The 15,537-nt window shown below is 36.4% G+C and overlaps 1 protein-coding gene across 1 annotated transcript in view; it reads left to right on the forward strand.

The window, feature by feature from the left end:
• Positions 1-15,537, forward strand: part of SGCZ (sarcoglycan zeta) — a 1,089,907-nt gene that overhangs the window by 1,035,560 nt on the left and 38,810 nt on the right. The gene's annotated exons all lie outside the window — the stretch shown is intronic.

A 15,537-nucleotide genomic window follows, 5' to 3' on the forward strand; every position in this document is an offset into this window, starting at 1 on the left:
AATATGCAACTGAACAAGAGTACGTTATAAGATGTAGGATGCTGAAAGTTGAGTCCACATAATAACATGATCTCACACCATTGGGTTTTCCAGGAGTCTTCAAGTAGAAGGCAACTGGTTGTGGTGGCAGAAGACAACGTAAACACTGGCCTTAGTGACGTAAAGTAAAGCTGTGTGTCCTCGGTGGGGGTAGGATAGATGGAGGAAAGTGGGTCAGCAGAGCGGAAGATAAAGTGGGGTGCAGACCATGAGAAAAGGTAACTCAAGGTGATAAGACAAATACAGTTTAGAGGTATAATTTAGAAGTAAGATATACAGAAGAACTAAGATGTAAATATCAGCTTTAGAATGAAGTGGGGGAAAGTTATAAGCAGACGAAATTATTTTCTTTGGGTCTTGCAGTTATTCTCATAAGTATATATATCAAGATATAGTGCTATCCTGGGGCACCTGGGTGGCTCAGTCAGTTAAACGTCTGCCTTTGGCTCAGGTCATGATCCCAGGGTCCTGGGATCTGCCCCACATCGGGCTCCTTGCTCAGCAGGGAGTCTGCTTCTCCTTCTCCGTCTGCTCCTCCCCAACGCTCTTTCTCTCTCAAATAAATGAATAAAATCCTTAAAAAACAGAAATAAAAAAATGAAATAAATTTAAAAAAGGAATAGTGCCACCCACATATTATTTAGAAGTTGTTGAAGTCATTATTCTAATATCAGAGCTATTAATTCAATCACCAACTGAAATTAAAAAGCAAAAACAAAAGCAGAAACCCAAGTTAAAAGCAAGGCTGAGAGAGGGGACAGATTTTATGAAGACCATTTTAAGCATAAGCTCTTTGAATTACTTGATTTGCCATCATAATACATATAATTTTGATAACATATTTTAAAAATACCAAAGAAGCCTACAGTACAAAAAAAGTGAGATAGGCTTGACCTAGTGTTAACCAAATTTGAGTTTGGGAACAGCTCATGGGATATCTATCCTATCTATTTAGGTCCTACTGAGCCCTGTGCCATGTGAGAACAGTTAGCGTAGAAATTAGCCTCTGCGCTCAGGCTGTTTGGGTTGAATCCTGCCTCTGTCATTCAGTATTTAAATAAATCCTATGCCTCCAATTTGCCTTCATCTAAGTGATTGAAATGATCATGATCATGATAACTTCAAATTATGCCAGGATATGTGTGCACACCTATGTGTACATGTGTGTGTTTAGAATATTTTCAGCACATAATGAAGACATTGTAACAGATCTTTATATTTATTAGTAAAGATAATAATATCGTTAGTGTACGAGACATGAGGGCTTGTTTGTATTTCAAGAAAGGTGTAATATTAAATGGTACTGAAATTCAACAAAGATAGTTAATTTTTTTTTTTTTGAGAGAGAGAGCAGAGATAGGGGGGATGGGGGGTTGGGGCAGGGGCAGAGAGAGAATCTTAAGCAAGCTTCACTCCCAGTGCAGAGCCCTATGCAGGACTTGATCTCATGACCCTGAGATCATGACCTGAGTGGAAATCAAGAGTCAGACGCTTAATTGACTGAGACACTCAGACGCCCCTCAACAAAGATAGTTCAAATGGAGATCCTCACTGGGCCTCCTTGACGGGGATCACAAGCCACTACTACCATCCCCGCTGTCTCCCATAGCTTCCTTTCTCTTGTGGGATGTCCTGTGAAGTAACTGGAGCCTGCACCATTGGGTTGGTGTTTGGAGTGTTCCCCATTACTGCCCAACTGCCTCATCTTTTCTTTCTTCAGCCTCCTTGGAAAGGTCAGGAAAGGAACCCCCACAGGGGGCAAAAATTGACCTTTCTAAGCCCCAATTCTGGGGGGCAAGGGACAAAAAAAAAAATGACAGCTTTTGTTGGAACAGAGCACAGACAAAAAGGAAAGGACGTTGACTTTAGGACCCTTGGTACTAACATTTGAGTTGCTGGTTGGTGGGAAAGCAGGGAAACCAGGTAGAAATATACTCAGGGTGATTAAGCAGATGTGATTTCAATATTTAACAATCTTTTTTTTTTTTAAGATTTTATTAATTTATTCGACAGAGATAAAGACAGCCAGCGAGAGAGAGAACACAAGCAGGGGGAGTGGGAGAGGAAGAAGCAGGCTCATAGCAGAGGAGCCTGACGTGGGGCTCGATCCCAGAATGCCGGGATCACGCCCTGAGCAGAAGGCAGATGCTTAACCGCTGTGCCACCCAGGCGCCCCTCAATATTTAACAATCTTTGAACCTTGGTGGTGCCTCCTAGTTACCAGCTTTAATCCTAAGATAGTTTTTAAGATATTACACACTTATCTAAAAATTATTTCATCCATATTCGGATAGTCCCATTGAATACTTTGCATTCACAAGTGACAGGAAGTTATAGAGTTCTTGACAGTTTTTATGAACTCATGGAATTTTAGCTTTCTCTGATCTTATGTTGACTTTTCTCTTAACAGTTGCAGTGAAGTGCTGTCTTCACAAAATTAGACCCATTAACTAGTTTTCGAATTTTTCTTTGAGGTGCATGGATACTCACCTTTATTTTCCTCTTTTTCTTGGTAGCCTGGCTGCCATCCTTGGATTGTTAATGGGAATTATTAAGTTATAAAGTCAGCAGAGAAAGTGTTCCCCAAAAAATCTGAGTTTTTCTCCTTTTCAGTTAACTTCCTTCAGGCAGTCGTCTCTGCTGACTTAATCTCTCTCTCCCCCTCTGTGTGTGTGCAAGTGTGTGCATGTGACATACACATGGCATGTATGTATATCTGGATGCATAGATGGATAAATACATGTCTCATTCTGGTTCTCTTTTTCCATTTCTTTCTGTCTCAAACATATACACATTGCTTTGAGTTTATTCTTCATACAACTTTTGATTGATTTTTGTCATTCAGTTATCTCAGAAAATTAATCAGTTTTATAGTAGAGGTCTGTACCATATGCTTCCAGAAAATCCTAAATAATAATATAATTTTGAGGTCATGACTGCGGAATCCAGGCAGAAATTTTTGTAAGGATTTGAAGCATAACACGTAAGATGAGGGAATGAGAGTGCCTGTAACAAGTAACCCCAATTTCTAACCTGATGTGGATATAGAAGAGGCTCCAGGTTACTAACAAAGAAATGCTAAGTTGGGAGTATTTTAATTTGATTAAAATCCCCCCTAGGATCCAGTTGCATTTCTGTTTCTCACTGAAGAGCCCATATACCCTCAGACACACATAGACACAAACATACACACATACACACACCCTCTGAAATTCCTGCTAGGTCATTACTCCTTTAGCAGAATATCAAATATTTACTTTGTAGTAGCTTTATTCCTTCCTGCAATGCTTCTTAAATAAAGAAAAATAAAGTTATCAAAGGCAAATATAATTTAGAATTTCACAAACTTAGAGGAAAAAATTGTGCATAGCATCGCATACAATTTAAAGGCCCCGGGATTGATTAGAAACTCACATATACTTTAAATCAGTGCTTGAATCATTTGACAAATAACACTACAAAGAGACACTGACTCCATGGTGTTTCATATAAATTAGGTAGCTGTGCTGACAAGACTTCAAAGTCACATGTGACAAGAGATCTGTGTGAGGTTGATTCTAGAATTTTAAATTTGTGGCACAAAATTTTCTATTTAAGCTATATCCATTGGAATTTCAACTGATTCTTTCTGGCTTCCTACTTCACAAGCAATGGCATTTCATACCTGGACTTCTCTTTCAGGGTGACAGAAGTGGATAAATTTATTTAGGCAATGTGTCCATACGTATACCTGAGGCAAAATCACTTATGACTAAAATTATTCATAGACCTAGCATAGCTCAGGATATTTACATTTACTCTACTTGGAAAGTAGCAGGGATTTACCTGATATGTTCACATACTCCTAGGGTGCAGGAGGATAGAAGTAAAATCACAAATGGTTACCTGAACACCAACATGCTTCATTACCCCGTCACCGTGGTAAGCAATCATGTGCTGAAAATTTGTAATTTTTTACTCTTGATATTACTTGAGTTGTTCAGTAACCGCTTGCTTCAATCTTAATTTGAAGCTACTTATTTGACCTTAACCCCTACCCTCTGGCTACATCGCTAAATGTATTGGAGTGCTACAGGTTAGCTCACCTATGCATACTTGAAAACTTTGTTTTCATTAAAATTGGTCAAAGATATTCATTCCTGACTGCAATTATCTTTTGAGACCAGGTAAACAAATAAAAGATATAAAGCTTTACACTTAGAAGACTCTTAAATTTAGTGCTTTCAGGCAGAATCAATCAACTGCAATTTGCCCTTTCATTTGTATTCCAAGTAGCGTATTAACTTAGAGAACAAAGTGCGAGTCTGTCCTATGACTTTATAAAGTGAAAAACCTTAGACGTATAAGATAACTTCATGTTAAATTTTATGCTATTAATTGGACTTAGATCTCTCTGTTTTGCCTGTGAGAGAAAAGAGGAAAAATAGCTAAATGTATAAGAAGAAAGGAGATCTCCTTTTTTCAGGCAGTAGAAATTAAAGCTGGCAATCTGAAAAGATAGTGAATCCCAACCCTGCATCCACCCTGTGCCCTAATGTTTGCTTGAAACCCAAGACTATATCGCTCCTTCATCCCTGTTCTAATTGAATGATTGGGAAGATAGACACGCTCCAATGCTTGTTTGACAACAGAAGAAAGGATTTTCTGAAGAGCTGCCTTTTAAGTTAAAGACCATGCTTCTGGGTTGAAATCAGTATTTCCTGGTTTGTGTTTGTTAGTTAGTCCTCTACACCCTTGTTCTTGTCTCTTCAATTGGCCCACTTTGTGGAGGTCAGCTTTGCAATCGAGCTTTCTATTAGGTAGAACCATTGCTCCTTCAAGTTGTCCAAATGCCAAGAATGTGGTAACCCGCGGCCAACAGGACGGAGCTGCTTGGTTTGAATAGCACCTGAAAAAATGTGATTAGAACAGGTGCTGAGAAAAGTGATGTGCAATCACTTAATTTTCTCAGGTGTGGCATTTCAAGTCTGTGGACTCGGGTAAATCACTCAACTCCGTTTTCTAGTTGCTTTTTAGAGTTACTGAGGATACAGATTTTAGAAACACTGAAGATTAGTACCACTCTGTCTCCCCCCACAAATATCCAAGTAACAGAGGATTGCAGGTTTCAAGGTATATGAATAATGAACCATGCGATTCTCAAACAATAAGGTATTTGCCCTGAGCACCTGACAGTCCTCTCCATGACTTATTGTATTTTTCCGAGCGTTCATTTAAATGTTTCCTACTTTAGTTAAAGAAAATTTATTGCAAATATAATTGTGTAATAGAAATCTAAAGAAAGTGGTAAAAGAAGACAACTCCTTTATAAAGGTTGGAGTGGTTGCTTGAATCAACATCTCTGTGTATTAGTTTTAAAATTTTCCACTAATGTTTTTAAATTTCTTCTTAAAGCTATGGGCCTTAAATCCACAAAATATCTCAAAGATATAATTTATCCTGCCACTGTGTAAATGAATAGCCTGATTTCTTAAATATTGTGATGACATTCTAAAAATACATTACTTATAGAAAATGGTCTACTAGAATTGCTTGCAGTCTCATTGTTTCCTTGCTGGCTGTCAATCAGGAGCTGATATTTCCTCCTAAAGGTGACCCATATACCTTCTTATGCTTTCCAAGTGTCCTGCCTCCGAGAACACTGGGTGAGTTCCTCTCATGATTCAGATCCCTCTTACTTTCCCTCCTGTTGCATCTCTCTAATTTCTTTTTCTGCCTACAGCTGGAGAAAGATTATCTGCTTTTAATAGCTCATATGATTACATTGCCTATTATATTACCCAGATACCTGGATAATCCAGGATAATCTCCCTATTTTAAGGTCATTGATTAGTAACCCTAATTACATCTGTAAAATCCCTTTTGTCATGTAACATATTCACAGTCTGCGGGGGGCTTAGGATGAGAACATCATTGGTAGGGAAGGCCTGCCATACTGTGCAAATGGTTGAATCTCTCTAAGGCTTTTTTTTCTTTCTATGCTAAATTTTCATTTCAATGTCATGCAGCTGCATAAGTATAAATATTTGTTCAATATACAACAATTATAACATCCATAGGGAATGTCTTAGAGAAAATAAGACTGCAGATATTTTATTGCTTTATTGCACAGATTCGAACAAACTTTCAAGCTGGTAAATCCACGAGCTGGGCGTACAACCAAGGACACATTTTATAATCACAGGAGACTGACCACATAGAACACAGGAGACTTTCTACCAGCTGACTAGAGAGGTTTACAACAACAAACGGATTACGTGAATGCAACCTGAAGTACTCTGTACTCATCCAAAATGCAAAAATACATTTGGCAAAAATAATAATACTACTATACAAAATACACATAAAATATTATTTGTAAACAAGCAGGTAGTTGTATTTTAAAGAAAACTAGGCAATTTAAAAGCGAAGACTGCAAACCGTGACTGGTCTTGATGTCTGAATGCAGAAGGATTGAGTTATGACAGCCTCCACATAGAGATATGAATTATAAATGTTGAAGCCACTTTGAATCTCGAAGCCTTTTTTTCTTCTTCAGAGGAGCGTTATAAGAATCACCTACCACACAGGATTTTGGTGAAGGTAAAAGATATATATGAAAATCCCTTAGGACCAATCCTGCACAAATTTGGTATTTAATAAATGCCACCATGTAATAATTTTTAAACATCATTACTGTTCTCCTAATTTGCTTAATATTTTAAAAATAAATACTAACAAAAAAAAAGAAAAGTCATCGGACGATGGATGAAAAACAACAAAATAAGAGAGGTGAAAATACATGAAGTGAAAATCATATATCAATATTAGAAATGGGAAATTATATACTTCACTGGATGTTTAGAGATATTTGAAGACTTCATGAGAAAATGTAAAAAGAAGGATAGAAGAAAATGGATAAGTAATACTAGCTGTATTGTCAAAATATTCATTTCTCTCATTTAACCATGCAGACATAGGCAGGCTCTGTGAGGCATCCAGTGATACAGGTTCCTTAGAAATTACACATCTGCATGCCTCTAATTCAGACTGTTGCCCTTGTCCATAAATTTGAGTCTATCACATACCATCCTCTCTGCATTCCAGCATGGAGGAAGTGAGAAAAAGAGGTAGCAGAAGGGAAAGACTTTTCTTAGAATATCATAACCTAGAAATAGCACTCATCTAGAAATAGCACTTATCACTTATATATTATATTGGCCAAAATTTAGTCACATGCTTATGTGTAACTGCAAGGGTAACAGAGAAATGTTAGCTGTAACAGGGCTATGTTCTTTGTTAAAATTTTGGGTGGGGACTTCTGTTGATAAAAGAAGAATGAATTGACTGAGAAAATGAACCATTTCTGCCACAGGAAGTGATGTAATAATATAGAATTATAATACATAACTTCAAAGGGAAAGAAAGAAAGAATAAATAGTGTTAATATATTATCCATTCGACAGTATCAGCCTTCAAAATGGCTCTTAAATTTGCACTATTTCAATACAGCAATCCGCCTTATCCTATTTTACCTATCGCAGAAGATTCTCATGCATTTAATTCTGACATATCTACTTTCGGAAAGTCATTACTATCATGTCATTCAGTAAATCAAGACCATATCTTCGCTCCCTGTTGTCATCTTTATTAAACCAAAGCTTCACTTCCATTATCAAGATTCTTAAAAACTTTAATACGACATTTTTCTTATTTCTTTCCAACATACACACTCTAGTTGGATTGGTCAGCTCACTCAATTTTCCATCTGTCTGCAACTCAAAATGCTTGCAGTCAAGGACTGAGCTCCAAAGAGTTATAGTGGGAAATTTTACTTTTAGGCAACTCAGAATGTCTAGAACTGTGTGAAAAGAGTGAAGTCAAAATCAGTAGAGGAATTCAGACTTAAAGTACCGAGGAAATCCCAAATATCAAGTCCAGAAGATTAATGAGTGAAGCGAATCTGGAGATTGAGACAATATTGCAGAGCTGGATGGAGACAAAATCTGTGTGAAACCAAGTTAAAAACAAACAATTGCATTGCATGAATTAGGGGTGGCAACCAGTCTTGACTATTTGCATCTTCATTTATTGGTTAAAGCCCTAAAGTTATAGATGTAGAAAGGTAATCCAAGAGGCTGATGGCAGATGAACAGGTATTTCTTTTCTACCCTTTTCCTTCCTTCCTTCCTTCCTTCCTTCCTTCCTTCCTTCCTTCCTTCCATCCATCCTTCTTCCTTCATTGCTAACGTCTTTCCTTCCTTTCTTCCTGGAAGATAGCCAGCCATGAGCAAAGTCAGGCCAGTACAGCAGGAGCCAGCATGTGGAGGGTGAAAAAATAGGTCAGTGGCATTTGAGTGGCATTTCCTTTCTCCATTGAATTCCTTTTGCACCTTTGTCAAAATCACTTAGGCATGTGTCTACTTCTGAATTCTCTATTTCATTACACCAGTTGAGTTGTTTATCCTTCTGACAATATCATGGTATATTGATTACTACAACTATAAAATAAGCCTTAATATTGGATAAAAAGAGTTTTCCAAACTTTATTTTCAAGATTGCTTTTGTTGTTCTATGGCCTGTCCCTTTATATGTAAATTTCAGACTAATGTACTTCTATGTATAAAAAAAAAAAAAAAACCTTGGTTAAATCTTGATAGGAATTGCATTCAAGCTGCACATAAATTTTAGGAGAATTAACATCTCTACTATATTGAGTCTTCCAGCCCATGAAAATGTTATGTCTCTCCATTTACATAGGTTTTCACTGATATCTTTCATGAACATTTTGTCATTTTCAGCATACACATCTGGTACATGTTTTGTTAACTTTTTAATTTTTTTTAAGTAATTTTAATTGCCATAGTGTTTTTGTTTTTCTATGTATATTGTTAATAAATAAAATTTGATTTTTTTCACTATTGATCCTATATATTTGCATTATGAGATTTTACTGAACTAATTTAGTAGTTATAGGAAGTTTTTGCAGATGTGGGCTTTTCTATATAGATAATCATGCCATATACAAATTGAGACAGTTTTACTTATTTCTTGCTTGTAAATCTGTATGCCTTTTATTTCTTTTTCTTGCCTCATTATAGGAGCTACAAATTCCTGTATTATCTGAATAAAAATAATGCAATGGAGAAAAGAGATGTTTCTCAAACAAATATTTTGAAAAAATAATAACATGCTCAGATCCTATAAGGCCTGGTCAGTCTATTCAAAGATCAAACCCTCAAACGTTATGAACATTCCACAGAACATAAAAAGTCTATAGTTACTTATATTGCTCATGAATCAAATAAAAATTCTGACAAGAAAGAACATTAATCATTACTTCAAAGTGATAAGAATGATTGTACCTCCCAGAGGACATGATAAATAGTGGCATTCTTTAAATTAAAAAAAAATGCCATTAGCCAAAACTATTTAACTAAGAGAGAAAATAGGGGGAAATGTACAAAATAGAATTCTAAGCCAAAGAATAAATCCTATCCCAATACTCTTTCATTATTGTAGATTCTGTCCCCAATTTGAAAAATAATGACCATTTAGCAATTACTTTTGAGTTTCTGTTACAGTATAAACACTGAGAGAAATTTTTAACTTTGGCCCAATTAAAAAAAAAAAACTAGCTATCAGGGATTTATTCAACAAAATAAGTTCTGGACAATGATAACCTGTCACTTAATCCAAATATGTTCAATTCCAGGACAATGTAGCTGTTTTGAAGGGTCAAATGGGAAAGGAGGAATAGAGTTCAGAGAGGAATAGGCTAAGCAGAAATTACTGGAGGGATTCAAGGTGAAGCAATTAAGAACTTTGCCTCTGGCATTATACCTCTGCTGTTTTCTCGAAGAGTGATCACGGGCAATTTAGTTAATAGGTTTCAAAGTGACCAGTTCCCCATCTGTAAAATATGAAGATAATAAATAATAACACCTCACTGCATTTTCACTGAATTAATGTGAGTTGATCCCTGTAAAGCATGATGTCTGACACATACTAAGTGGTCAATAAATGTAAGAAATTATTGTTGTTATTATAACAGACATAAAAGTGTTACTTTATATTATGTGTTAAATGACACTCTTCCTCTGGTAGCACTTATTGTAAAGACCTTCTCAATTTAATTGTTTATCATTTGTTTCTCTCTCATATATACATAACTATATACAAGATAATGTTGAACACTTCATGTAATACTGAATAATATTCAATCCAATGTAATAAAAGTAATTTAATAGGTCTCTCAGGGTATTTAAGTAAAAACAATATGAGATAAAAGTAAAACAAAAAATAAATATAAGAAATGTATTACATAATAAGTTTTAGAACAAAAAAATTGCAACTAATCAAAATAATGAAATTAATAACATTCTGTCATAATCTTTGCTATTGACAAAATATAGTCATTTGCATTAATTCATTTACTCCTCAGTATTTAAGGAGGTGTTTATCATTATCTTCATTCCACGAACTGAGCCTCAGGTTAAGTGATTTGCACAAAATACACACAGCTATCAATGGCAGACCAGGAAGCAGATCAGTCTCCTCACTATTAGCCCAGTTGCATTTCTACTTGGTTTAATCTGTATATATAATATATTATACACATTATGCATGTGTGTATAATATACTTAGATCCTGAATAAGAATTTCTGTAACAAGAAGAAGATCTTCTAGGATCTGATTTATTTAGCACGTAGGTCATTATTTCAAGCAGATTTATTTAGTAGGCTGGAAAAAGTTAAAGGTGAAGAGGAATGAGCACATTTGAATACTGTATATCTGACTTTCTCAACTAAATCATAGAGAGCTCCAGGAGTAACCTCTCTATCTTCATATAGCTATCTAAATTGAAAGCTCAAAATATGCCAAACAATGTCAAAGGAAGATTGAGGTAAATGATTGATGTTATAGTCACTGTGGAAAAACACTAATGTAATCTTGTTCAGAAATTCTAAAAATCTTTGCAATTTGAGAAGGAACTAATTTTAGTTTTAAGTCAACTGTATATTCATCAATCAGGCTGACTTTTGTCATCAAAAGGTACTTGCTGGAGTGTGTCAAGGTAAATTTTATTCTTAATTTCACCTTTGGAGATTTGTATAAATGTGTTTTGTGTAAGTAGATAAAATTTTCATGTTCACACAAATGATCACTGGGACAATCTTTCATTTCCCAATGAAGGTAGGAAGAGAAAGTGGGCAAGAGGGAAGGAGAAAGGAAAAAGGTATTATAAGCTTGACTGGGTTGCCTACTTTTGCCAATTACTGATTGTGTTAATTTCCCATTGGGGGTTGGAAGTCTGAAATGGTCCTGACTGGACTAATATCAAGGTGTTTTCTGGGCTGTGCTACTTTCTGGTAGGATCTTTTTTTTTTTTTCTTTTTCCAGTTTCTAGACATCCTAGGCATTCCTTGACCCCTGGATTAGCAATGACAATTCCAATTTGTCACCTTAATTCCCCTTTGCTTTTAAGGTAACGTATTCACTCACAGATATCAAGGATTAGGACATGGATCTTTGGTGAGGGGAGAGGATTATTCTTCAACCCACTAACTGACAATGGATCTATGTCACCAAATGATATTTTCAGTCACCAAACTGAGAGTTCCTGGAAGATAGAAACAATAGGTATAAGTTCCCTTCTTTCTCGAATTCAGAATTGGTAAGGCAAAGAAAACTGAACTAGGACTGAGCTTCGCTGTGCTCAGGCAATAATTGGTTTGTGCTTTTTCTCACCCTGGGTCATCTAAATGCTTATGCCTTACTTATGCAAGCTGGTTAGCCTCTCTGTGCTTCGATTCTTCAACCATAAATGGGGATATTATTTTTAAAATTTCTCTCTGAATTTTACTGTAAGAATTATATTATTTGACTTGGTATTTGTTCAGCGCTTAGTGCATGACTGAAGTAGTTTAAGCATTGAGTGAATATTTTCCATGATCCTCAGTATCGCCAGTAGCAGCCTCAACAGTGGTAGCAGTGGTGGTGGTAGGAGAAGGAGTAGAAAGAGGAGGAAGAAGAAGAATATGGAAGAAGGAGAAGGTAAAGTACTAGTGCTCTCTGTGCCTTCATCTTGTTAGTTCCTGATTTCCTCATAAGGTTAATCTAAAGATCAGTAATATTATGTAGGAGAGAACACTATACAAATGATTTGAAATTAGGACAAATTATTATCCTCTTTAAAATGTGGCCAAACTGAAAAAGAATTTCTAAAATGCCTCTTTTAATTGTCCAACTGAAAGACATGGCTGGTGCCTTTATTCATTAGCTCTTCCCCCCATTGGTTGAAAGGTAGCCTTAGAGGTGCTGACACCCTGGCATTTGGGCTGATCCCTGGGTGCTGCTTGTGCTGAGCCTGCTCCCTGGGGCTCTGAGAGGCAGAGAGACCCTTGGCACATTCTTGAAGTGATGCGTAGTGAATATGAGTCCAAGGTGCTCTAGAACTGTTCTCCACATCTGTTGGCTGAAATCAGACATGAGCCAAGAAAATTTGCCTAATTCATTCAGAAAATAAAATATATAGGTTTTGATCATGGTTCCAGACGTGAATTCTTAATCTCATGTGACATGCCTGCAAAGTTGGGAAAAAAGATGTTTGAGGATAGCTTAATTACAATTTAAATGTTGCAAATCTCTCTAAATCAAGTATAATATTCATTTATAGGATCAGTTTCTTATTTATCCACAATTCTTTCAGCATCAGTCCTTATCCCCCATACAAATACAAAACCTATACAAAATTGGTGAAGAATTTATGTTTCATTGCATAGCCTCTTTTAAGTTTCTGAATGAGAAGTGAAATGAATTATTTTTTGGTAATCATTGGTAGTTTGGTTGGTTTGGACTTTAGAACAAGTGGATCATTATAAGCTTTCAGTAGCCAGTCTTTTACTCATCCATCCTTTATTGCATGACAGGTGAAATAAATATGGAATCACACCTTTGTACAGCTGCTGCTCAGAAGTGAAATGTTTTGGTGTGTCACCAGTAAGTTTGAGGTTGCTGTAGGTTTTGTGGTTTTGTTGTAGATGACTCTAACCTGTGGGAAAAAGTTCACCTGAATTCCTATTTTTCTAAAAGGTGGTAACTGTTATTGTGGTTGTTGTTGTTAATCATGGAAAAACGTTGAACTTTCTGAGTGGTAGGTCTGAATCTTTTGATATGATTATATAATGTTCTCCAACAACGAATTAGTATGGAGAATTTTATTAATTAATCTTCTTCTGTTAAACAAAAATTACATTCCTATAATAAATACTAAAGAAATGATCTTGATATTTCTTACTTTACTGTTGGTTTCAGCATGATACTTTCTTTAGGATCTTAGTATCTATACCCATGAACAAATATGAACCTTTAAATTTTCTGTCTTGTGCGGTTCTTGTCTGGGTTTGGTATTGAAAATATCTTTCATATATTAAGGCATCGTGGTTTCTCTTTTCCAATTCTCTGAAAAAGTTTCTATTAGATTGGAATTTTATTTGGAGATAAACTCATTTTATTCAGGACTCATAAACTAAAACATCTGGGTCTGGTACTCCTCAGTGAGATTCTATATGCTACATTCACACACAAACACACAAACACAGATGTTTACGTTTCTGTCACAACGTACTTTCTAGAAAAAAATGAAAACTTTATATTGAAAATATTGTATATCTGCTTGACAGGTCCATGGTGACATATTTGGTGAACATATCAGAGTATGTAAAATCACAGGGACACCTGGGTGTCTCAGTCAGTGAAGCAGCAGACTTTTGATTTCTGCTCAGGTCAAGACCTCAGGTTCCTTGGATCCAGCCCAGCATCAGGCTCTGGGCTCAGCCTGGAGTCTGCTTGAGGATTCTCTCTCTCTCTCTCTCTGCCCCTCCCCCAACGCTCACACATGCACGCTCTCTCTCTTGACCTCACTCTCTAAAATAAATAAACAAATCTTTAAAATAAATCTTTAAAATAAAATAAATCTATCTACATCTAGATATAGATATATATAAAATCATGAATCTAGGTGATCCTGTTGTACATTACCCCCTCCCCAAATTAACAGCACAGACGCATTTATACAAAAAGATCTAGTGCTGGGGCGCCTGGGTGGCACAGCAGTTAAGCATCTGCCTTCGGCTCAGGGCGTGATCCCGGCATTATGGGATCGAGCCCCACATCAGGCTCTTCTGCTATGAGCCTGCTTCTTCCTCTCCCACTCCCCCTGCTTGTGTTCCCTCTCTCGCTGGCTGTCTCTATCTCTGTCGAATAAATAAATACAATCTTTAAAAAAAAAAAAAGATCTAGTGCTAACCTCTGAAGCATTATTTTGGAGCTCAGAGGAACATCATCTTTAAAGCTACCTGGTGTGGCACACCAACCACGCACATAAATTCAGGGTGACATAATAGCTCAAGGATTTTGAAGGTCCCTGGACTTGTCTACAAACTGTGGATGCTCAGACTGGTTATGATTTGCATAAAACTCTAATGGTTTACTCTGCTTGGAATTACTCTAAATATCATGCAGAGGCATTCACAGTCATCCAGCCGGGAATATGATGAGTGTTCATGGTGAAGATACTGTTATAGAGGGAAACAGGGTCCTGGTAAAAACCTGCTATTCTTTACATTAATTAAAAGTAATGCTACCAGGCCTCTTGTGGGTAAAAAACAAACCCAAATAAGTGGAGCTCACTTTGTTTACCTCTTGGCACACAATGAATTACATGGCGGGTGACAACATAAAATTCACAGGAGCAATCTGGAACAACACAAGGTAAAAAGAAAATAAAATAAAATCTCATAGAAATGAAAGGATGAAGGAAATTTATTTTGGCATTAACAACTGCTTTCTGATGTCTGTGGACCTAGCTGTTTCCCATTTGGGCTCTATCTGTGTATGCCACACTCTGCTGTTATTACAGGATAGGCTTTTGAGACTTGCATTTTTCACCTGAATTTTTATAAAACTCAGTTAATACTAAATGAATGAAAACATAAATATCAAGGCAAGTTGCCTATACAAACATTCCAGATTCTGACTATCCACATCAACAGAGATGCTCTGAAAATCATAGGTTAAACTATGATGTTTTAGGGTCATTTAGATATCTTTTTTAAAGATTTTATTTATTTGAGAGAAAGTGAGAGAGAGCACATGCTTGGGGAGGGGCAGGGAGAAGCAGAGTTCCTGACAAACGGAGTGATGATGAGGTGGGGCTAGATCCTAGGACCCTGAGATCATGACTTGACCCTGACCGACTAAGCCACCAAGGTGCCCCAGTCATTTAGATACCTTGAGATAAGAAAGAAAGTCTAAATTGTGTTGAATGTGGTATCACGTTAAAAGTCCTAGCTTTGTTCACTTGTCAGGACAGATTAACCAGGTAGTTCGGGGTCATAGAGCTATTTACAGAATTAGCATCTTTTGAATATACAAGGCTTTAGGGTTTTTTTCAAAATGAAAAGAGACAGTAGGAAGTTCAAATAAATCCATACACAATGTAGTATCTGAAGCCAC

This window comes from Ailuropoda melanoleuca, chromosome 18 (genome assembly GCF_002007445.2).
Source record: "Ailuropoda melanoleuca isolate Jingjing chromosome 18, ASM200744v2, whole genome shotgun sequence".
Classification (NCBI taxonomy): domain Eukaryota; kingdom Metazoa; phylum Chordata; class Mammalia; order Carnivora; family Ursidae; genus Ailuropoda; species Ailuropoda melanoleuca.